This window comes from Nomascus leucogenys, chromosome 2 (assembly GCF_006542625.1).
Source record: "Nomascus leucogenys isolate Asia chromosome 2, Asia_NLE_v1, whole genome shotgun sequence".
Classification (NCBI taxonomy): domain Eukaryota; kingdom Metazoa; phylum Chordata; class Mammalia; order Primates; family Hylobatidae; genus Nomascus; species Nomascus leucogenys.
The window spans coordinates 50,411,773-50,435,971 of NC_044382.1; the positions used below are offsets into that span (position 1 = coordinate 50,411,773).

The 24,199-nt window shown below is 47.7% G+C and overlaps 1 protein-coding gene and 1 pseudogene across 3 annotated transcripts in view; one reads left to right on the forward strand and one right to left on the reverse strand.

Annotated features, from left to right (window-relative positions):
* The window catches only part of WWP2 (WW domain containing E3 ubiquitin protein ligase 2), a 183,116-nt gene extending 173,969 nt beyond the window's left edge, over nucleotides 1–9,147 (reverse strand). The window contains exon 1 of one of the 2 annotated variants that reach the window (XM_030816471.1): nucleotides 9,040–9,147. The gene's annotated coding sequence lies outside the window, so the exon portion shown is untranslated. 2 annotated transcript variants of the gene reach the window in all.
* Nucleotides 9,148–22,292: 13,145 nt separating this feature from the next.
* Nucleotides 22,293–23,843, forward strand: LOC100604645 (annotated as a pseudogene). The gene has a single exon (XR_177873.3). The product of XR_177873.3 is annotated as a non-POU domain-containing octamer-binding protein pseudogene (transcript).
* Nucleotides 23,844–24,199: the final 356 nt, after the last annotated feature.

The window sequence follows — 24,199 nt, forward strand, 5'->3', positions numbered from 1 at the left end:
CCTCCATCCCCTGCCTCTTTGCAGACAGCCCTTTCTCTGCTGTGCTGCCCATTTCTTTCTTGCAACGTGTTTTCACACTTTAATAAATCTGCCTTTCTTTACCTGGTAAATTCCCTTTCTTCCTGTGACACATAATAGTCCTAAGGGACTCAAAGTCGCTCAAAAGCGACTCACTGATTTGATGCCAGTGGGAGTTTATATAGCCACTCCACCCATCTTACTAATGATAAGTGGTAGAAGGACCAGATCTGGACTCTGAAGACCAAGATTCAAATGGCCATCTCTTTCATTTCTTAGCTATCTGACCTCGTGAGGGTCACTTCACCTCAACAAGGTTAAATGTATAAAATGGTGGGATGTCTGACAAACAACATGCATTCAATACATGTTTGAAAAAACCAATACATATTTTAAACATAAAAAGCCCATTATCCATCCATCCTGGAGGCCTCTAAACTGGATGCCAACCCAGGAAGCCAGACTAATTCCAGAAATTGGCACTCAAATTGATTTCAGGGGTGCTATAAAGATGCACAGTTGGAAGAGTAGCCTCGTTAAGAAAAAAAGAAACCCATTAGCTTGTGGTTTTCAAAAAGATTAAAAAAAAAACAAAACACTATTCCAGCACTTTGGGAGGCCCAGGCAGGCAGATCACTTGAGGTCAGGATTTTGAGGCTAGCCTGGCCAACCTGGTGAAACTCCATATCTACTAAAAATACAAAAATTAGTTGGACATAGTGGCAGATGCCTGTAATCCCAGCTACTTGGGAGGCTGAGGCAGGAGAGTCACTTGAATCTGGGAGGCGAAGGTTGCAGTGAGCCAAGATCGTACCATAGTACTCCAGCCTGGGCAACAGAACAAGACTCCAAAAATAATAACATAACATAACATAACATAACATAACATAACATTATAGGATCCCTAGAAAAGCCTCTCTCTGAAGGTGACGGCTGAGTAAAGATCTGAGGAGGTGAGGGAAGGAAGGGGCCATGTGGCTGAATAGGGGCGAAGTGGTCCAGGCAGAGTTCAAAAGCCCCAAAGAAGGAGTACCACTGGCAGGTTTTGGGACCAGTCAGGAGGCCAGTGTGGCTGGAGGGGATTGAGTAAGCAGGAGTGGAGAGAGGAGGTCAGGGTGGTGGTGGGTGTGGGAGAGATCAGGTCATGGAAGGCTTGCAGGTCATTGTAGGGTATTGGTTTTCACTCTGGTTAAGCTGGGACAATTGGAGGGTTTGAGTTGGGCAGTGGAGTGGACAGGATCCACCCTGCCTATTAACAGACTTGCCCTGGGTCCCGTGTGGAGAAAGTGAAGGCCAGCCAGGGTTGAAGACGGAGACAAGTTAGGAGGCTGTTGCCATCATCCAGGGGAAAGATGCATCCAGGGTGTACTCTCCAGTACAGCCAGTAGGCTTTGTGGACAAGCTGAGTTCGATGTGGGGTGTGAGAAGAAGAGACAAGTCAAGGGTGACTCCAGGATCTTTGGCTTGAACAACTGGAGGAATGGAATTTTCATTAACTGAGATGGGCAGGGTTGGGGCTCAATTTTGTTGATGTTGATTATAAAATGCCTGATAGGAATCCACGTGAAGATATTGTGGGCAATTAAATCTAGAAGTCTGGAGACAGGCCTAGGCTAGACATACACATATGGAAGCTGTTAGCATGTGCATAGTATTTAGAGTTAAGAGACTGAGCCAGCTGCAATGGTTCATGCCTGTAATCTCAGCACTTTGGGAGGCTGAGGCAGGAGGATGGCTTGACGCCAAGTTTTCAAGACCAGCCTGGGCAAAAGTGAGACCCCCCACCAACTCCCTATCTCTCCAAAAAGCAAGATGGAGTCTCGCTTTGTCACCCAGGCTAGAGTGCAGTGGCGCAATCTTGGTTCACTGCAACCTCCATCTCCTGAGCTCAAGCAATTCTCGTGCCTCAGCCTCCCGAGTAGCTGGAATTACACGCATGTGCCACCAAGCCCAGCTAATTTTTGTATTTTGGGTAGAGATGGGGTTTCACCATGTTGGTCAGGCTGGTCTTGAAATCCTGACCTCAAGTGATCCACCCATCTCAGCCTCCAAAAGTGCTGGAATTACAGGCGTGAGCCACCACACCTGGCCAGGATCCTATTTAAACTGCAACCTACATCCCTCTTCCTTGTTTTATTACAACATAATACATATTATACTTAGTTATCAATGTGCCCTTCTCTAATAAAATTGAAGATCCACAAGGGTGGGGATCCTTGCCTTTCTTGGACTGCTATATTTCTGGCATTCAGAACAGGTTTGTCCAAGAGAAATAAGATGAGAGCCACAAGTGCAAGCCACATTTATAATTTTTTATTTTTCTAGGAAACACATTTTAAAAAGAAAAAAGTGCTGGGTTTCAAGTCAAGGTTAAGTGGGAAAAAAAAAGACAAAAAGGGGCCAGGCGCGGTGGCTCACGCTTGTAATCCCAGCACTTTGGGAGGCCGAGGCGGGCGGATCACGAGGTCAGGAGATTGAGACCACGGTGAAACCCCGTCTCTACTAAAAATACAAAAAAAAAAAAAAAATTAGCCACGCATGGTGGCGGGCGCCTGTAGTCCCAGCTACTCGGAGAGGCTGAGGCAGGAGAATGGCGTGAACCCGGGAGGCGGAGCTTGCAGTGAGCCGAGATTGCGCCACTGCACTCCAGCCTGGGCGACAGAGCGAGACTCTGTCTCAAAAAAAAAAAAAAAAAAAAGACAAAAAGGTGAAACTTTTCTTTTTCTTTTTTTTTGAGACGGGGTCTCACTCTGTCACCTAGGCTAGAGTGCAGTGAGTGGCATGATCACAACTCACTGCAGCCTCCACCTGCCGAGGCTTGGGTGATCCTCCCACCTCAGCCTCCTGAGGTGGGCGCCACTGTACCTGGCTAATTTTTGTATTTTTTGTAGAGACAGGGTTTCACCATGTTGCCCAGGCTGGTCCCAAATTCCTGGGCTCAAGCAATCTATCCACCTCGGCCTCCCAAAGTGCTGGAATTACAGGCATGAGCCACCATGTCCGACCAACTATTTATAATTATGTTGTATTTGACTCAATAAATCCAAAATGTTATCATACATGTTTATACATTATATGATCGTTTACTATAACATAAACAGTATCAATGAGACATTTTACTTTTCTTCATGCTAAGTCTTCAAAATCCAGAATGTATTTTATGCTCACAGCATAGCTCCAGTGCTCAACAGCCCCATGTGGCTAGTGTACACCATACTGGACTCTACAACAATGCCTGGCAAAGACAGAGTGGGTACTTACAAATATTCATTGAATGAAAGAATGTTTTCCCAGGAAGAGGAAGCTATGGTAGAGTACAGCGTTTTCTAAACTTCATTTACTCATATTCTACATTCACAACTTTTTCTGTGTGATCTTTTTCCTTAAAATGTCACACTTTTTATTCCTGAAAAATTATGTAAAAATAAAACTTTCAGTTGGGCATGGTGGCTTATGCCTGTAATTGCAACACTTTGAGGGGCCAAGGTGGGAGGATCGCTTGAGCCCAGGAGTTTGAAAACAGCCTGGGCAACATAGCAAAACCCCTGTCTCTACAAAAATTAGCCAGGTGAGGTGGCACCCACCTGTAGTCCCAGCTGTTTGGGAGGCAGACACGGGAGGATCACCCGAGCCCGGGCAGGTCAACGTTACAGTGAGCCGTGATCGTGCCACTGCACTCCAGCCTGGGCAACAGAGTGAGATCCTGTCTCAAAATAAAACAAAAATAAAATTTTCTGTTGTGTCAATAAATGAAAAGGAATGGATATAAGGATTAAGGGCCTGGGCTTGAGTCCCTACTCATTTACTAGCTCTGGAATCTAAAGTAAGGACTTCACTAAGCCTCAGTCTCTTCATCTGATATAGGGACAACACTGACCATCCCAATTTCACAGGGAAGGTTAAGTGAGATGTTGGTATACACTCTTTGTAAATGGGAAAGTAATCATGAAGTGAAAGAGACTGAGAAGCCAATCGAAGCTTTCTCTCGAGCCTATTTTCATATGGACCAATGACACAGATAATCACAAGCTTCTCTGACAAGAAAAAGAGTAGAAAACCTGGGTTCAAATCCCTTGTCACCACTTACGCCGGTGTGACTTTTAGAAATGCATTTATTCACCAAATATTTATCAAGTGCCCACAACATGCCAGGCACTAGGCTAGTAGCCAAACAAAATATGAAACCTGCCATTGAAGGATTTGCAATCTAGCAGGAAGAAAAGAGGCCAGCAAACAAGAAAGAGCAATAAATTGTTTTAAAAAATCAAGTCGTCTCTCTTAAGTCTGTTTGTTCCCTGTGAAATGAGAATACACCTTCCCAACCTCACTCATAGGCGCTGCTACAAAAACTAATTTTTAAATGTTTGTCAAATAACTCCAAAAAGTTGAACTCATAATAAATACATTAGGAAAGTACTTTTTCCTACTTGTAACCCAAAACGATGCTGGCTGCTGTGAATGTCCAGTTTCAACATTCGTTCCAGTTACAACGCACTCATCAAACTCCTTTCGCTTCTACAAATTTTAGTAAACATGAGAAACAGGAGGATGAACAGGCTTTAACAAAGTATTCAATCTCAAAATCATGATCCAGGTCACAGTTCTAAGGAACATAACACAGACCTCTCAGCCACCCTACCTAGTTACAGTTCGTCAAGATAAGCAGTCACAAGATAAGCTAAGGGAAACTGAATAATTTAAACGGAAGAAAAAGTCATAAAGCAGTCTAGGTAGACACTTCTCTGTCCAAGATTTCAGCAGTCACTATGTTGCTGAGGTAACGCTGGGCCAGGTCAACAGTGTCAGCTAAAAGCCATTTTTACGCGCAGAGCAAAGTGCCCACACTTCTTTTTTAAATTTATTTTCTCCTTCCTTCCTTCCTTCCTTCCTTCCTTCCTTCCTTCCTTCCTTCCTTCCTTCCTTCCTTCCTTTCTTTTCTTTCCCTCTGTGGCCCAGGCTGCTATCTGCTCAGCTCGCTGCTGCCCGCGCCACGGACTGCCTGGGACTGCCACCGCGCGCCACCGCTGCCTGCTTTTTCTTCTTTGGCTGCAGGCACGCGGTTGCCATGTTGGCCACGCTGCTCACCAGCTCCTGACGCCGAGTGCTCTGCCCGCCTCAGCCTCCCGAGCCCCTGCCCGGCCACCGCCCCATCTGGGACGTGGGGAGCACCTCTGCCTGGCTGCCCCGTCCGGGAAGAAGTGAGGAGCGCCTCTGCCCGGCCGCCCCATTCGGGAAGAAGTGAGGAGCGCCTCTGCCTGGCCGCCCCGTCTGGGAAGAGGTGAGGGCTACCTCTGCCCGGCCGCCCCGCCTGGGAAGTGAGGAGCGCCTCCGCCCGGCCGCCCCGTCCGGGAAGAAGTGAGGAGCGCCTCCGCCCCGCCGCCCCGTCCAGGAAGAAGTGAGGAGCGCCTCTGCCCGGCCGCCCCGTCCGGGAAGAAGTGAGGAGCACCTCTGCCCGGCCACGCCCCATCTGGGAGGTGAGGAGAACCTCTGCCCGGCCACCCACCGTCTGGGAAGTGAGGAGCGCCTCAGCCCGGCCGCCCCGTCTGGGAAGTGCGGAGCGCCTCTGCCCGGCCGTCCCGTCTGGGAAGTGAGGAGCGCCTCTGCCTGGCCACCCACCGTCTGGGAAGTGAGGAGCGCCTCTGCCCAGCCACCCACCGTCTTGGAAATGAGGAGCGCCTCTGCCCGGCCACCCACCGTCTGGGAAGTGAGGAGCGCCTCTGCCCGGCCACCCATCGTCTGGGAAGTGAGGAGCGCCTCTGCCCGGCCGCCCCGTCTGGGAAGTGAGGAGCGCCTCTGCCCGGCCACCCACCGTCTGGGAAGTGAGGAGCGCCTCTGCCCGGCCACCCACCGTCTGGGAAGTGAGGAGCGCCTCTGCCCGGCCACCCACCGTCTGGGAAGTGAGGAGCGCCTCTGCCCGGCCACCCACCGTCTGGGAAGTGAGGAGCGCCTCTGCCCGGCCACCCACCGTCTGGGAAGTGAGGAGCGCCTCTGCCCGGCCACCCACCGTCTGGGAAGTGAGGAGCGCCTCTGCCCGGCCACCCCGTCTGGGAAGTGAGGAGCGCCTCTGCCCGGCCACCTATCGTCTGGGAGGTGAGGAGCGCCTCTGCCCGGCCGCCCCGTCCGGGAAGAAGTGAGGAACGCCTCTGCCCGGCTGCCCCGTCCGGGAAGAAGTGAGGAGCGCCTCTGCCCGGCCGCCCCGTCCGGGAAGAAGTGAGGAGCGCCTCTGCCCGGCCGCCCCGTCAGGGAAGTGAGGAGCGCCTCTGCCCCGCCACCCACCGTCTGGGAAGTGAGGAGCGCCTCTGCCCGGCCGCCCCGTCCGGGAAGAAGTGAGGAGCGCCTCTGCCCGGCCGCCCCGTCCGGGAAGAAGTGAGGAGCGCCTCTGCCCGGCCGCCCCATCTGGGAACAGGTGAGGGGTACCTCTGCCCGGCCGCCCCGTCTGGGAAGTGAGGAGCACCTCTGCCCGGCCGCCCCGTCTGGGAAGTGAGGAGCGCCTCCGCCCGGCCGCCCCTTCCGGGAAGAAGTGAGGAGCGCCTCTGCCCGGCCGCCCCGTCCGGGAAGAAGTGAGGAGCACCTCCGCCCGGCCACGCCCCATCTGGGAGGTGAGGAGAACCTCTGCCCGGCCACCCACCGTCTGGGAAGTGAGGAGCGCCTCAGCCCGGCAGCCCCGTCTGGGAAGTGCGGAGCGCCTCTGCCCGGCCGCCCCGTCTGGGAAGTGAGGAGCGCCTCTGCCCGGCCACCCACCGTCTGGGAAGTGAGGAGCGCCTCTGCCCGGCCACCCACCGTCTGGGAAGTGAGGAGCGCCTCTGCCCGGCCACCCACCGTCTGGGAAGTGAGGAGCGCCTCTGCCCGGCCACCCACCGTCTGGGAAGTGAGGAGCGCCTCTGCCCGGCCACCCACCGTCTGGGAAGTGAGGAGCGCCTCTGCCCGGCCACCCACCGTCTGGGAAGTGAGGAGCGCCTCTGCCCGGCCACCCCGTCTGGGAAGTGAGGAGCGCCTCTGCCCGGCCACCTATCGTCTGGGAGGTGAGGAGCGCCTCTGCCCGGCCGCCCCGTCCGGGAAGAAGTGAGGAGCGCCTCTGCCCGGCCGCCCCGTCCGGGAAGAAGTGAGGAGCGCCTCTGCCCGGCCGCCCCATCCGGGAAGAAGTGAGGAGCGCCTCTGCCCGGCCGCCCCGTCTGGGAAGAAGTGAGGAGCGCCTCTGCCCCGCCACCCACCGTCTGGGAAGTGAGGAGCGCCTCTGCCCGGCCGCCCCGTCCGGGAAGAAGTGAGGAGCGCCTCTACCCGGCCGCCCCGTCCGGGAAGAAGTGAGGAGCGCCTCTGCCCGGCCGCCCCATCCGGGAAGAAGTGAGGAGCGCCTCTGCCCGGCCGCCCCGTCTGGGAAGAAGTGAGGAGCGCCTCTGCCCCGCCACCCACCGTCTGGGAAGTGAGGAGCGCCTCTGCCCGGCCGCCCCGTCCGGGAAGAAGTGAGGAGCGCCTCTGCCCGGCCGCCCCGTCTGGGAAGTGAGGAGCGCCTCGGCCCGGCCGCCCCGTCTGGGAAGTGAGGAGCGCCTCGGCCCGGCCGCCCCGTCTGGGAAGTGAGGAGCGCCTCTGCCCGGCCGCCCCGTCTGGGAAGTGAGGAGCGCCTCTGCCCGGCCACCCACCGTCTGGGAAGTGAGGAGCGCCTCTGCCCGGCCACCCATTGTCTGGGAAGTGAGGGGCGCCTCTGCCCGGCCACCTATCGTCTGGGAAGAAGTGAGGAGCGTCTCTGCCTGGCCGCCCCGTCTGGGAAGTGAGGAGCGCCTCTGCCCGGCCGCCCCGTGTCTGGGAAGAAGTGAGGAGCGCCTCTGCCCGGCCGCTCCGTCTGGGAGGTCTACCACGGAGGCCAGAAGCAATGTGGGGGATGGACGTGGTGGCTCACGCCTGTGGTCCCGGCACTCTGGGGGGCGAGGCGGGTTGATCACTTCGGGCTAGGAGTTGGAGACCAGTCTGGCCAACTTGGCGAAACATGAAAAATACAACAGACAAACAAACCAACCAACTCAGTGACAACAAAACAGGTCTACCCTGGAGTCATACTCTAATTTTTTCTATTTTCCTCCCTTTCTGATCCTTTATCCCACTTTCTTTTTCTTCCTCTTCCTTCTCCCTCTTCTTTGTCAAATAGAGGATTGAGTTATTATCACTGATCCACATAAAGTCCCTCTCTACCTTATTTTAACTCCCACCCCCCATTTCTATTCCCCGACTTCCCATGTGTAACCTTCCTAATATGTTTGATACGCATCTTTTTGTTTGTATGTATTTTTAGAAAATGTTTTTTGTTTTTGTGTGCAAAAAAAAATTAATAAAAAAAAAAAAAATATTTTCTTTTTTTGTTTTTTAAAGCCTCGATGATGGCCCGTTCAGGGAAAATCTCAAAGAAAAATGAGCTGAAGGGCTAGGCTTCCAAGAAGTGGAACCCTATCCACGCAGGACTAAGTGGGCGCAAGGGAAGCAAGACGATCAAGATTCTGTGATCCCTCCTGAAGTTTAAAATATGAATGGGACCGTCATCAAAGTCTCGGGTAACAATCATTTCCAAAGAGGAAGGAAGGGAGAGACTCTCAGACGGGGTCCTGGCAGCATCTTCTTCCCTCTGGCTCCACGCCATAAACCCATTTTCAGGCACCCCCTTCCAGCTCAGTTCCAAGTCGCCCCTTCCCCTGGTCCCGATCCCTCCACAAAGATCGCTCCTCTCCATGCCTGGGCACCTAAGCTCCTCTCCCCTTCCGGGAGGGCTCGCTCCAGCTGCACCCTTGGCGGCCGGGGCGCCCATTTCGGAGCAGCCCCCAGCGCGGGCCACGGCGCGCCCACCCCGCTCGGGCGGGAGCCGGGACACCCCTCCTCGGAGGCCGGAACTGCTGCGCCAGGCCCCTCCCACAGGAAGCCGCCGCCCCCCGGCGCCCGGGCCGCGCCGCCCCCGGCCCACCCCGCACCGCCCGCCGCCCCCGGCCCGCCCCGTGCAGGCAGCCAGCCCGCCGCGCCCCCCGCGCCAGCGCTCGCTACCTGCCGTGGCCACAGAAGCGGCGCCCAACTCCTCTCCTACTTCCGCCTTCCACCGCCCGCACTCGGGCCGGGTCACGTGACCGCGCACGGTCACGTGACCCGGAAGAGGCTGGCCACGCTCGCAGGTGCGGGCAACCTAGGCCTGGCCTGGGCACATCTGGCCTCGAGGAGGCCTTTTTATCGTCTCTGTATTTGAAAGTGGAAGGGCTTTCTGCTCACCGGATGGTCCCATGTAGGGGAGGCCTGCCCCTCCACACCTGTGGGTGCTTCTCGTTAGGTGGGACGAAAGACTTGAGAAAAGGAATAAGACACAGAGACAAAGTGTAGAGAAGGAAAAGCGGGGCCCAGGGGACCGGTGCTGTGCTTACAGAGGACCCACACCGGCACCGGCCTCTGAGTTCCCTTAGTATTTATTCATAATTATCTTTACCATCACCGGTGCTGTGCTTTGAGATGTATATGCGAACATCTCCATAAACCTTTTAGCAGTATTGCTCCAGCAAGCCCCACCTTATTCCTAAAGGTGGTTTTCTCCTTACTCAGTAAACAAAGCACATTCTGCACCACCCAAAATCCTTTTAACCTTAAGTCACCACAGCACATGTCTCTTGCAAGGACAAGGTTGGGGGTAGGGTCACAGATTAACAGCATCTCAAATACAGAACTAAATGGAGTCTCTTATGTCTACTTCCTTCTATATAGACACAGTAACAGGCTGATCTCTCTTTCTTTTCCCCACATTTCCCCCTTTTCTTTTCAACAAAACTACCATTGTCATCACGATACCGAGATTACATACTTCACAAGGTAATAGAATATCACAAAGCAAGTGGAGGCAGGATGAGTTCACAGGGCGGTGTTAAAATTGAAATTAAAATTGCCAACGAAATTTTTGGGCACGCATAGTCATTGATAACATTTTATCAGGAAATAGGGTTTGAGAGCAGACAACCTGACTGGCCAAAATTTATTAGGTGGGAATTTCCTCATCCTAATAAGCCTGGGAGCACTACAGGAGGCCGGGGCTTATTTCATCCCTTCGGCTTCAACCGTAAAAGGCGGCACGCCTCCAAGGGGGTCGTTTATAGGCCTACCCTCAGAGCGCATTCTCTTTCTCAGGGATATTCCTTGCTGATAAAAAGAATTCAGCGATATCTCTCCTATTTGTGTGCAGAAGGAGAAAAGATATGGCTCTGTTCCGTCTGGCTCACCGGCGGCCAGTTCAAGGTTACCTCCCTTGTTTCCTGAACACCGCTGTTATCTCGTTCTTTTTTCAAGATGCCCAGTTTTCGTATTGTTCAAACACACGTCCTCTACAAACAATTTGTGTAGTTAAGGCAATCATCACAGGGTCCTGAGGTGACATATATCCTCCTCAGCTTACAAAGAAGATGATGGGATTAAGAGATTAAAGTAAAGACATAAGATATTACAAAAGTATTAATTTTGGAGAACTAATAAAATGTCCATGGAATCTTCATATTTTATGCTTTTCTGCTGTGGCTTCAGCCAGTCCCTCAGTTCAAGGTCCCTGACTTCCCGCAACATTCTCCCTCCCTTTCCCTCTATATAAATGTGCCATGGCGATGAAGGCTTGTTCGTTCTCTCGATTTTGGCGCAGGATTCTTCGACTGGTCCGGCACACTAAAAACAAACCGATTAAACAGAGACACATAGTTCCAAAATTTACTGCAGTAGAGTTTCCAATAGACTTAATCCAAGTCGTGGGGTTTAATCCATAAAGATTTTTTGCCACTTGATCTAACGCCTCAGCTCCAGGCACAATATTTAAGTGACTCTGAGAGGCTTCAAAAATTTGTTCTTTTAATTTAGAAATGTCTAAAGTAGATTATTTTCTCTTCCCTGTAAATGGCGTCTTACCATGTCCCAGTGATGTCTAGACTCATTATAAACTTGGGGTGTAATACAAAAATCTGACGTATTCCAGTCACACTGTAACTGGAAACGATGTTCCAAGCTCATGAGCCTATCTCCCATCCAAATGACAGTTTGTCTAAGGTCATTAATTTGATTAGCCAATTTTTGATCGATACCAGATTGTGAATTCCACAACCTTGTGGAATTCTTTTGCCAATTGTCAACAAAGCTTACTGTCTGAACAGAAGAGTGCAATGCGACTCCTGCCACGGCGGCTGTAGCTGTGACTGCAATCAATCCCATAATCACTGCAATTAAAGTAAAAATGAATCTTTTGGATCTATTTAAAATGCCTTTTAATACTTCAGTCAAAATATGAATGGATGGCGAGGCCTCCCATGGTCGATCCATGGACACAGGGATCCACACGCCTTCTCTTGCTCTCACAAGCAGAATACGGTGCTGCCAATCAAAAGTTGAATCAATGCAAGTAAACAATCTGCAATTTTCACATGTTATAGTTTGGGAGTCTGGTTTAATAACTACATTTCCTATGACTAACATATAAGGGGGTTTTACACAACTTAGTAAAGGAACTGTTAGACTGGAATTTAGGTTGATAGAGTAAAATGTTTTATAATCTCTTCTTTCTATAGTTTGGTTCCCAGACCAAATTCTAAGGTGGTATGAAGCCACAGTAAGCCTCCATAATTCTGGATGTTCAGGACCAAAAACCGGACTTATTATTTTTGGTCTTGGAGTAGAGGTTCTCTTTTCTCCCCATTTCCAAGGGTAGAAAGACTGAAATTTCTTGTACCTATGTTTGTCTAAATTTTTTGTTAAGTCACTATCAACAGTTGGACTCACTAGTGCATTGGGACAGAATTGAGTTTGTCCTGTGCAATCGTGGTAGAATTGACCTCGAGGTGCCCAATCTATAACAGTTCCAAATGTGTTGTTTTGTAAAATCACGGCACTATCGGCTACACATTCTCCCCAAACTAAATCTTTTGTTTCTATGGAAATCTCCTTGGGGCAAGGTCTTCCTTTTGGCCTAAATTTTAATGATCTTTGATAAGAGAAGTCTTGTAAATAGTTTACCTGTGGTTTGAGTGACATATCGCTTACCATATGATAAGTAAATCTACTGGTGGGATTGAGAGTAGGTACTTCTACCAACCAATTTTGGATAGCAGGCATTAAACATCCTGGTGCTCTCCCGAGACATATAGGAGATAACGATACCCAATGGAAATATTTATCATCATTCCTTCTTCCTCCGGTTTTGCAGGGCAACGATCATCTGTGGGACCAGCTACCCACACACTATTATTAACATCTACTTCAATGGGATTATCCATCCAAGTGACTGCCCGAATTAAGGGCGGGAAAGGCACATAGGCCCAGTAGGTATAATTAGCTGCAGCTGCTCCTGCAGGCATGGGGAGACTTACCACCGTTGATACAACCATTAAAGCTGCAAACAGCATTTTTTCTGAGGTTTGTGTCACCTTTGTGCTAGCTAGGCTTTTTCTAGCTAACAGTGTCAGCTTCTTTAACTGTGCCCAGGTTGGCAGCTCCACCTTCTTGGTGCGTGGTGACTTCATCTGTTTTTCTAATATCACCACTTGTTTCATCCTGCGAGTCAATGGTGCCCGATTGTGGTGATTCCGTCTCCGTGGAGGCGCTTTTCTTTGCGTCTCTGATGGGTTCATTGTAGAACTTCAAATGTCTAGTGGGTATCCAAACAGGAAGCTGATTTTCTCCTGGTGAAACACAAGCAAAACCTCTTCCCCAGGTTATCACCTTCCCTATCTCCCATGTCCTATTTTTGTTGTCTTTCCACCAAATCAGTTTTCCTTCATGTGGACGGTTCTTTTTACACGTAAGATGTTGTTCTGCAGAAGTAGAGTCTGATTTCTATAAATGTTTAAAAAATTTAAAGTATAGAGTGCTAGATTAAGCTGCATCTGAGGAGAGGTACACTCCTTACTGTCTCCCCCTTTTTTTTGTTTAACTAACTGAGTTTTGAGTTTTCTATTAGTTCTTTCAACTATGGCCTGTCCTTGGGAATTATAAGGAATTCCTGTTTTATGTGTAATATTCCACTGATTTAAGAATTTTTGGAAAGCTTTACTACAATAACCTGGTCCATTGTCAGTTTTAATTTTTTCTGGAACTCCCATCACAGCAAAACAAGATAATAAATGTTTTTTAACATGGGAAGTACTTTCTCCTGTCTGGCATGTTGCCCATATGAAATGTGAATAAGTATCAACTGTTACATGAACATATGATAATTTTCCAAATGAAGGTACGTGGGTAACATCCATTTGCCATAATGCGTTAGGACACAGACCTCTGGGATTAACTCCTGCCTCTTGGGTGGGCAGGTGTAGTACTTGACACTGGGTACAATGTTGTACAATATGTTTTGCCTGTTTCCACGTGACATCAAATTTGTTTTTTAACCCTGCTGCATTTGCATGAGTCAAAGCATGAAGTTCTTGTGCTTTTATGAATGCAGAGGATACCAGTAAGTCAGCTTTTTTATTTGCTTCAGTTAAAGGTCCTGGTACATTAGTATGTGCTCGAATATGAGTAATATAAAATGGGAAATTCCTTTTTCTTACAGTTTGTTGTAACAAATTGAACAGCTGGTTTAACTGATCATCCATGCTATATTTAATTAGAGCTGTCTCAACATCCCTTGTAGCCTGTACTACATATGCAGAATCTGATATAATATTAACAGGTTGATTAAAATCTTCTAACACTGTAATGACTGCAATCAACTCTGCCCTCTGAGCTGATTGATATTGAGTTTTGATTACTCACTCATTTGGCCCTGTGTAAGCCGCTTTTCCATTGCTGGAACCATCAGTAAATACTGTCAGAGCATTTTTTAAAGGTTCATGTCTGGTAATTTTAGGTAAGATCCAAGTAGTCAATTTTAAAAACTGGAAGATTTTTGTTTTTGGGTAATGATTATCAATAATTCCTAAAAAATCAGCAAGGCCAATTTGCCATGCACCAGAATTGAAAAAGGCTTGTTTAACTTGTTCCTTGGTGAAAGGAACAACTATTTTGTCTGGGTCGTTACCACACAATTTTATTATTCGTAATCTTGTCTGACCAATTAATGTAGCTATTTGGTCCAAGTACAATGTAAAAGTCTTAATTGTACTGTGAGGAAGGAATGACCACTCCACAAGGTCAGTATTTTGAACAATGATGCCTGTTGGAGAATGTGCAGTGGCAAAAATTAAAAGTTGGAGTGGAGCTAAAGAATCTATTCTATTTATTTGCGCTGACTGAATTTTTTCTTCCACTAATTTAATTTCTTTTGTTGCCTCTGGGGTTAATATTCTTTTACTATTTAAGTCTGGATCTCCTCTTAGGATAGAGAACAAATTTGACATGGCATAGGTAGGAATGCCTAGAGTTGGCCGAATCCAATTAATATCGCCTAACAATTTTTGAAAATCATTTAGTGTTCTTAATGTGTCTTTTCTTATTTCTATTTTTTGTGGCTTAATTTTCCTATTTTCTATTTGCATCCCCAAATAATGAAAAGGATCAGAGGTTTGGATCTTATCAAATGCTATTGTTAGTCCTGCGTTGGCAACCTCTGCTTGCAGAAATGTGTAACAGTCAATTAATTTGTCTCTTGTTTCTGCAGCACATAAAATATCATCAATATAGTGAATGATATAACAATCTGAAAATTTGTCTCTAACTGGTTGAAGGACTTGACCTACGAAAGTTTGACAAATAGTTGGACTATTAAGCATTCCCTGAGGTAATACTTTCCACTGAAACCTGGTGGCTGGTTCTTTATTATTTATGGCTGGTATAGTAAAGGCAAATTTTTCACAATCTTGCTCTGCCAGAGGAATGGTAAAAAAGCAATCCTTAAGATCAATTATAATTAAAGGCCAGTCTTTTGGGATCATGGCCGGAGAGGGCAATCCAGGTTGGAGAGGCCCCATGGGTTGAATTACAGCGTTTATGGCTCTTAAGTCCATTAACATACGCCATTTGCCTGACTTTTTCTGAATTACAAATACAGGAGAATTCCAGGGTGAGAATGAAGGCTCAATGTGTCCCTTTTCTAATTGTTCCTTTGCTAATAAGTGTAAAGCCTCCAGTTTTTGCTTTGGTAGCGGCCACTGATTTACCCATACCAGTTTTTCTGCTTTCCAAGTTAATGGAATGGGTTTAGGAGGCTCTACAGTGGCCGCCCCTAAAAAGGATACCCTATTCCTTTTCTTTGTAGATTTTTCTTAGTCTCAATTGGGACTTTAATGCCATTTTCATTTTTTCCTAATCCCTTCCCTGGTATATATCCCATCTTAGTCATGATTTTTTGACTCATGGGGCTGTACAATGGAGCGGGCATAATGATTTCTGCACCCCATTGTTGTAACAAATCTCGACCCCATAGATTAACAGGAATTGAAGTAATCATTGGCTGAACAGTACTTTCTTGATTATCTGGCCCTAAACAATGTAAAATCATTGTACTTTCATATACTTCTGAAGCTGCGCCTACGCCGCCAAGTCTTGTTACAGCCTTTTGTTTAGGCCAATTTTTTGGCCACTGATTTAAAGCAATTACAGAGATATCTGCTCCTGTGTCTACCAACCCTTCAAACTGTTTTCCTTGAATAATGGCCTTACACACAGGTCTGCTCTCAGAGACCAGACTTGCCCAGTATGCAGCCTTTCCTGCCAGATCAGTGCTTCCGAACCCTCCTGTTCTTTTTATCTCACTGTTTCCAATTTTAATATAAGGTAGGAGTAATAATTGAGCGATCCTGTCTCCTGGACTGGCACTCCAAGGAATAGAGGAACTAATAACCAATTGAATTTCGCCTTCATAGTCTGAATTAACCACACCAGTATGAATTTGAACTCCTTTTAGATTTAAACTTGATCTTCCTAAGATTAGTCCTACAGTCCCCTCAGGCAATGGGCCGTATACCCCTGTGGGGATTATTTGTGGAGGCTCCCCTGGAAGCAGAGAGACTGCTTGTAAAGTACACAAATCTACTGCTGCACTGCCACTTGTGGCGGGGGATAATTGCTGTATTGTGATAACTGGCTTAATCCCTGAGACACTTGCGACAGTGGGGGTTGTTGTTCCTGAAAACCCTGAGGAACAAAGGGTTGAATTTGGAACGCCCCAGTTTGTTGCGGGGCCTGAGGCTGGCCCCTCCTCTCGTTTCCCAACAGTGGTTGCCCATTTTTATCAAATTTAGAATGACATTGATTACCCCAATGTTTTCCCTTTTTACATCTTGGACCTAGGCCAGGTGGCCCTTTATCTGTTGTTGTAGTAGCTTGAGTAGTTACATTTGGCTTATTTGTGACTAGGCAATTCTTTTTTAGATGACCGATTTGACCACAATTATAACATTTTCCCCCAAATGTTTTCACTTGTCCTCCTAAAGCAACTCCTGTGATTGCCTGAGCCATAAGCATAGCTTTATGCATAGCTCCTCCAATTCCATCACATGCTTTAACATACTCTGAGATTACATCTGATCCTGCGGGAACCCTTCCTTTTAATGGCTTAATGGCTGATTGACAATCCAGATTGGCGTTTTCATATGCCATCAACTCCACTATGACTTTACGGGCATTCTCATCGGTAATTGACTTTTGAGCAGCATCTTGAAGTCTTGCTACAAAATCAGGGTATGGCTCTTTAGAGCCTTGTCTTATTGTATTAAAGGAAGGGCAGGCGGTTCCTGGGTCTTGGATTTTCTCCCAGGCCCTAAGGCAGATAGCCCTGATTTGCTCAATGGCCTCATTTGGCATTATTGCTTGTTGGTCAACAGTGCTCCAATTTTGACCTATTCCTAATAGTTGATCTGCATCTATGTTAATTGGAGGATTGGCAGTCCTATTTCTTCGGACCTGTACTTGTGCCCCATCAATCCACCAAGTCTTAAATTGTAAAAATTGAGAGGGTGAGAGTGATGATTTTGCCAGAATCTCCCGATCATAAGGAATGAGTCTATGTCCATGAGCAATGGAATCTAACAATGTTCTCATGTAAGGAGAGTTGGGTCCATACTGTTTTACTCCTTCTTTCATCTCTTTTAGCATTTTTATAGAAAAGGACTGATATCTGGCTTCAGCTACGGGAGGCTCTCCCTCTTGGGCCCCTTCTCCAGGTGGTCTTGCTTCTAATATTACTGGGAATTGCCATGCCTCAATATCTCCCTGTTTTCTTGCCTCATCAATAATTTTATGTATTGCACTACCCTGTGTACTAGGCAGTGCTGTAGGATTAAGTCTCATGGTGGGCGGCTGAGGATATGGCACCCTGCCCTGTGGCACTGGAAATGCTCCTGGCTGTCCATACAGATTTTCTGGAGGCTGCCGATACTGCAGTTCAGCTGGCGGCCAGTATTGATAGGCTACTGGCGGCTGGATCTTACTTTCTACCTGCTGATATTGTGGACACTGTATTTGGATTGGCATTGCCGTGACAGAGACTCTATCTTTTTCTACTTGATCTTTTTTTGGAGTTTGTACTTGTTTAACCTGCATTTGAGGTTCTAAGGTTGCAGGCATCTGAGCTGTTGTAAGAGGAGTTGGCCCTCGTGGTTTAGACTCTGATGGCTCTGTCAATTCTGGATCTTTTTCCTCTAATTTTAACGTTTCAGGATATATTACCTCCTGTAATTCATTATTGTCAACACTTTGCGTTGGCCGAGCCATTACCGGCTCTGCTACACATTTACAGTGTGAACTTTCTTTTCTTTTCCAGGACTCTATCCCTGCCTCTTTTTCACAATTTACTGCACAGCTTTTAGGGACATCTGAAACTGGAACGCTACCTTCTTCTGTTTGCAGCGGTTCTAAAGCTACTTTAATAATGACCCAATCATTCCATACTGTAAGTGGAATGATTTTACCTTCCCTACTTGCTTGTTTTAATTCTTTGCCAATTTTTTCCCAATCTTTTAGATCTAAAGTTCTGGAAACCATGGGCAAAACTGTTCTATTGTTTGAAAGAGTGTATTTAGATTTTTGGTAGACACTTTAACTCCCCCTCTTTTTAAGAGAATTTTTCTAAAGCTGCGATAAGAGGCATATTTACTTTTAGTTTGCCCCATTGTTACCCTAGGTTCTTCCGAGCACACAAGCTTACCGCAAGGCTGACTGTAGACGTACTCGGGAGTCTCTCGTCGACTTGTCCTCAATGACCACGCTCCAGCGTACCTTCACCTTAGAGAAAAGCGCCCCACGTTGGGCGCCAGATGTAGGGGAGGCCTGCCCCTCCACACCTGTGGGTGCTTCTCGTTAGGTGGGACGAAAGACTTGAGAAAAGGAATAAGACACAGAGACAAAGTGTAGAGAAGGAAAAGCGGGGCCCAGGGGACCGGTGCTGTGCTTACAGAGGACCCACACCGGCACCGGCCTCTGAGTTCCCTTAGTATTTATTCATAATTATCTTTACCATCACCGGTGCTGTGCTTTGAGATGTATATGCGAACATCTCCATAAACCTTTTAGCAGTATTGCTCCAGCAAGCCCCACCTTATTCCTAAAGGTGGTTTTCTCCTTACTCAGTAAACAAAGCACATTCTGCACCACCTAAAATCCTTTTAACCTTAAGTCACCACAGCACATGTCTCTTGCAAGGACAAGGTTGGGGGTAGGGTCACAGATTAACAGCATCTCAAATACAGAACTAAATGGAGTCTCTTATGTCTACTTCCTTCTATATAGACACAGTAACAGGCTGATCTCTCTTTCTTTTCCCCACAGTCCCAGGCAATCAAATAAATTGAGGGCTCACTGAATGCCATTTACTCTGCCCATCAACCTTATGGAGGCAGGGACAAGTACTAGCCCCATTTTACAGGTGAAACGAGACCTTCAGTCTATTAAGTCAGGAAATACTTAATTGAGCTCCTTTAGTAGGGTTGCCAGATAAAGTACAGGACACCCACTTAAATTTGAATTTCAGATAAACAACAGTGTAATATGTATGTCCCAAATACAGAATGGGACATATTTATACTAAAAAGTATTTGTTGATTATCTGAAGATCAAATTGAATTGAGTATCTGTATTTCTATTTCCTGGCAACCTTACGCCTATTATGTGCCAGGCACTTTTCTAAGATCCAGGACCACAAACCTCTCAACTTTTGTGGGGCATCTGTCCTTGTGACATGAAGCAAAAGTACAAAAGCTTAAAAACTCCTGCTTGGCTCCATAAAACGCCCCTACACACTAATCTAATCGCATTCCCTTAATCTACAACTACAGGGCACAGAGAACTTAATGAATTATACTCCAGGTAGGTAGGTAGGCAGATAGATAGATGATAATTTTTTTTTTTTTTTTTTTTTTTTTTGAGATGGAGCCTCGCTCTGTCGCCCAGGCTGGAGTGCAGTGGTGCGATCTCAGCTGACTGCAACCTCCGCCTCCCCAGTTCATGCGATTCTCCTGCCTCAGCCTCCCGAGTAGCTGGGATTACCAGCGTGCACCACCACGCCTGGCTAATTTTTGCATTTTTAGTAGAGACAGAGTTTCCCCATGTTGACCAGTCTGGTCTCGAACACCTCACTTCAAATGATCCGCCCACCTTGGCCTCCCAAAGTGGTGGGATTACAGGCATGAACCACTGCACCCAGCAGAGAAATATTTTTTTTAAGAGATGGGTCTAGATAGGTTGCTTTGGCTGGGCTCGAACTCCCAGCTTCAAGCAATCCTCTTGCTTCAGCCTCCCAAGTAGCTGAGACTACAGGCGAATGCCACTGTGCCTGCCCAATAACTTCATTTATTTATTTATTTGTTTGCTTGAGACACAGTTTCACTCTTCTAGCCCAGGCAGGAGTGCAGTGGCTCAATCTTGGCTCACTGCAACCTCTGCCTCCCAGGTTCAAGCAATTCTCCTTCCTCAGCCTCCCGAGTAGCTGGGACTACAGGCACCCACCACCATGCCTGGCTAATTTTTGTATTTTTAATAGAGATGGGGTTTCACCATGTTGGCCAGGCTGGTCTCAAACTCCTAACCTCAGGTGATCCACCTGCCTTGGCCTCCCAAAGTGCTCAGATTACAGGTGTGACCCAATGCGCCCAGCCTCCAAGAACATTTTAAATCGACATTCTTGACTGATGTTCTGGAGAAGTTGAATGAAGGCTCAGTTTAATCACCATTGATTAAAATTAATACTAATGCCGTAATTAGCCTCAAAGACTTTTACTAATTATTCTGTTATTTTTGGGTCTTCGAATTTGGATGGATTCTATCATGCATACAAATTAAGTTGGTTGGTGGGGCACGGAGGCTCACGCCTGTAATCCCAGCACTTTGGGAGGCAGAGGCAGGTGGATTACCTGAGGTCGGGAGTTCGAAACCCGCTTGGCCAACCTGGTGAAACCCCATCTCGACTAAAACTACAAAAAAAAAAAAAAATTCGCTGGGCGTGGTCCGGGGGCAGGTAATCCCAGGTACTCCAGAACACAAGGCAGGAGAATCTCTTGAACCCGGGAGGCAGAGGTGGCAGTGAGCCATGATAGTGCCTCTGCACTCCAGCCTGGGCGACAGAGTGAGACTCTGTATCAAAATAAATAAATAGGTTGAACACTTAGTCTCTACTTTTTCTAGTACCACTCCAAATCCAAGAGATTAACTTTCAAGGAGATACAGTCCTGTCTTTGTACAATAAACCCTATATTAGTCTCATTTATAAAACTACTGTAACTAAAACTTCTCCAGCTCCATTGATGGCAGTTTTACTAATTCTGTTCTAGATAAATTAGAGACTATTTCCTTGACTTACTAGCATTTGTTGGTTTTGGTTTGTTTTCTTCTTTCATATTTCATCTTTTATCTTTTGTTGCTTTTTTTTTAACAACCCTGCAGAAAAGATTTAGTGGCATCTGAGTAAGTGTTCACCAAACAGGAGAAGGGACAGGCAAAGAGCACACACTGCACATTAAAAGAATAAAATCTGACAGGGTGCGGTGGCTGGCACCTGTAATCCCAGCACTTTGGGAGGCCAAGGCGGGCAGATCAGACTGTCAGGGGCTCGAGATCAGACTGGGCAACATGCTGAAAACCCATCTCTACAAAAAATACAAATATTAGCCAGGCATGGTGGCGCACGCCCGTAGTCCCAGCTAATCAGGAGCCTGAGGCTTGAGAATCGCTTGAACCTGGGAGGCGGAGGTTGCAGTGAGCCAAGATTGTGCACTAGACTCCAGCGTGGATGACAGGGTGAGACTCTGTCTCAAAAAAAAATTGATATGATAAACTAGAAAATGAGAAATAGCCTCCAGCCATACTCTGTTAGGGCAGGTAGCACAGGCACGTTCTGGATAATGAAAAGACTGAGTGGTGAGAAAGGTTGAGCCAGGTGCAGTGGCTCACTCCTGTAATTCTAGCACTTTGGGAGGCTAAGGCAGGTGGATCACCGGACATCAGGAGTTCAAGACCATCTGGCCAATATGGTGAAAGCCCATCTCTACTAAAAATACAAAAATTAGCCAGGCATGGTGGCAGGCACCCATAATCTCAGCTACACAGGAGGCTGAGGCAGGAGAATTGTTGAACCTGGGAGGCAGAGGTGGCAGTGAGCTGAGATCGCACCACTGTGCTCCAGCCTGGGCGACGAGAGCAAAACTCAGTCCCCTCCCCGCCACCCCAAAAAAAGAGAAAGACCGAGTTTGGGTAATTGCTGAAAGGCGACCTTCAGAAGCACTGAAGGATTTTTGGGGTAGGACAGATCAATGACAATTGAGGAATACAATTGGAGTGAAGACTTAATGAGGAAAGTTTGGATGAAGACCCAAGTCAACATTCAGCAAAATTCACCGGATCTTATAATCATAAAATTTCAGATTTGCAAGGAAACCTAGAAGTCACTAAATACACCTTCTGTTCAATTCATCAAGGAATTATTTGCTACCAAATTATGTGTGTTGCTTAGGGAGGTGGGGTGAGACTATTAAGACAAATTAGAGAGACTCTGGCCCCACGTTGCTCAAAATGAAGTTAAGGCATATAAGCAGCAGTCAGTATAACAGAATGGATAATTAGGTGGCTCAGGAACAGCACCATGGCTCACGCCTATAATCCCAGCACTTTGGGAGGCCAAGGCTAAAGGATTGCTTGAACCCGGGAGTTTCAGACCAGCCTGGGCAATATGATGAGACCCTCATCTCTACAAAAGTAAAAATGAAAAAATTAGCTGGGCATGGTGGTGTGGGCCTGTGGTCCCAGCTACTCGAGAGGCTGAGGTAGGAGGCTCACTTGAGCCTGGGAGTTCAAGGTTACAGTGAACTATGATCATGCCACTGCCCTCCAGCCTGGGCGACAGAGTAAGACTCCATCTCAAAAAAAAAAGCTTTTCTCGGGACGGGAGAGGACGTGTAGCGTCGCTGTTACTCCAGAGACCAATCGGTAGAGGAGAAGTCGAGGTTAGAGGGAACTGGGAGGTACTTTGCTGTCTTCAATCGAAGTTGAGGGTGCAAAAATGCAGAGTAATAAAACTTTTAACTTGGAGAAGCAAAACCATACTCCAAGAAAGCAGCATCAACATCACCACCAGCAGCAGCACCACCAGCAGCAACAGCCGCAGCTGCCACCACCTCCAATACCTGCAAATGGGCAACAGGCCAGCAGCCAAAGTGAAGGCTTGACTATTGACCTGAAGAATTCTAGAAAACCAGGAGAGAAGACCTTCACCCAGCGAAGCCATCTTTTTGCGGGAAATCTTCCTCCCGACATCACTGAGGAAGAAATGAGCAAACTATCTGAGAAATATGGAAAGGCAGGCGAAGTCTTCATTCGTAAGGATAAAGGATTTGGCTTTATCCGCTTGGAAACACGAACCCTAGCGGAGATTGCGAAAGTGGAGCTGGACAATATGCCACCCTGTGGAAAGCAGCTGCGTGTGCGCTCTTCCTGCCATAGTGCATCCCTTACAGTTCGAAACCTTCCTCAGTATGTGTCCAACGAACTGCTGGAAGATGCCTTTTCTGTGTTTGGCCAGGTAGAGAGGGCTGTAGTCATTGTGGATGATCGAGGAAGGCCCTCAGGAAAAGGCATTGTTGAGTTCTCAGGGCAGCCAGCTGCTCAGAAAACGCTGCACAGATGCAGTAAAAGCTCCTTCTGGCTAACCACATTTCCTCGTCCTGTGACTATGGAGCCCATAGACCAGTTAGATGATGAAGAGGGACTTCCAGAGAAGGGGGTTATAAAAAACCAGCAATTTCACAAAGAACGAGAGCAACCACCCAGATTTGCATAGCCTGGCTCCTTTGAGTATGAATATGCCATGCGCTGGAAGGCACTCATTGAGATGGAGAAGCAGCAGCAGGACCAACTGGACCACAACATCAAGGAGGCTCGTGAGAAGCCTGAGATGGAGATGGAGGCTGCACACCATGAGCGCCAGGTCATGCTAATGAGACAGGATTTGATGAGGCGCCAAGAAGAACTTCGGAGGATGGAAGAGCTGCACAACCAAGAGGTGCAAAAACTAAAGCAACTGGAGCTCAGGCAGGAGGAAGAGCACAGGAACCACAAAGAAGAGATGCGGCGGCAGCAAGAAGAAAATGATGCGGCGGCAGCAGAAAGGATTCAAGGGAACCTTCCCTGATGTGAGAGAGCAGGAGATTCGGATGAGTCAGATGGCTATGGGAGGTGCTATGGGCATAAACAGCAGAGGTGCCTTGCCCCCTGCTCCTGTGCCAGCTGGTACCCCAGCTTCTCCACGACCTGCCACTATGATGCCAGATGGAACTTTGGGGTTGAACCTATCAACAACTGAACGTTTTGGTCAGGCTGCTACAATGGAAGGAATTGGGTCAATTGGTGGAACTCCTCCTGCATTCAACCATGCAGCTCCTGGAGCTGAATTTGCTCCAAACAAACGTCGCCGATACTAATAAGTTGCAGTGTCTAGTTTCTCAAAACCCTTAAAAGAAGGACCTTTTTTGGACTAGCCAGAATTCTACCCTGGAAAAGTGTTAGGGATTCCTTCCAATAGTTAGATCTACCCTGCCTGTACTACTCTAGGGAGTATGCTGGAGGCAGAGGACAAGGGAGGGGTGGTATTAAAGAAGTCAATTCTATGTGGTATATGGTTTAATCAGTTCTGTGTGGTGCATTCCTGAAGTCTCAGATGTGATTGTTGAGGGCCTGGGGAAACCATGGCAAAGTAGATCCAGTTAGAGCCCATTAATCTTGATCATTCCGTGTTTTTTTTGTTGTTTTTTTTTTTTGTCCATCTTGTTTCATTTGC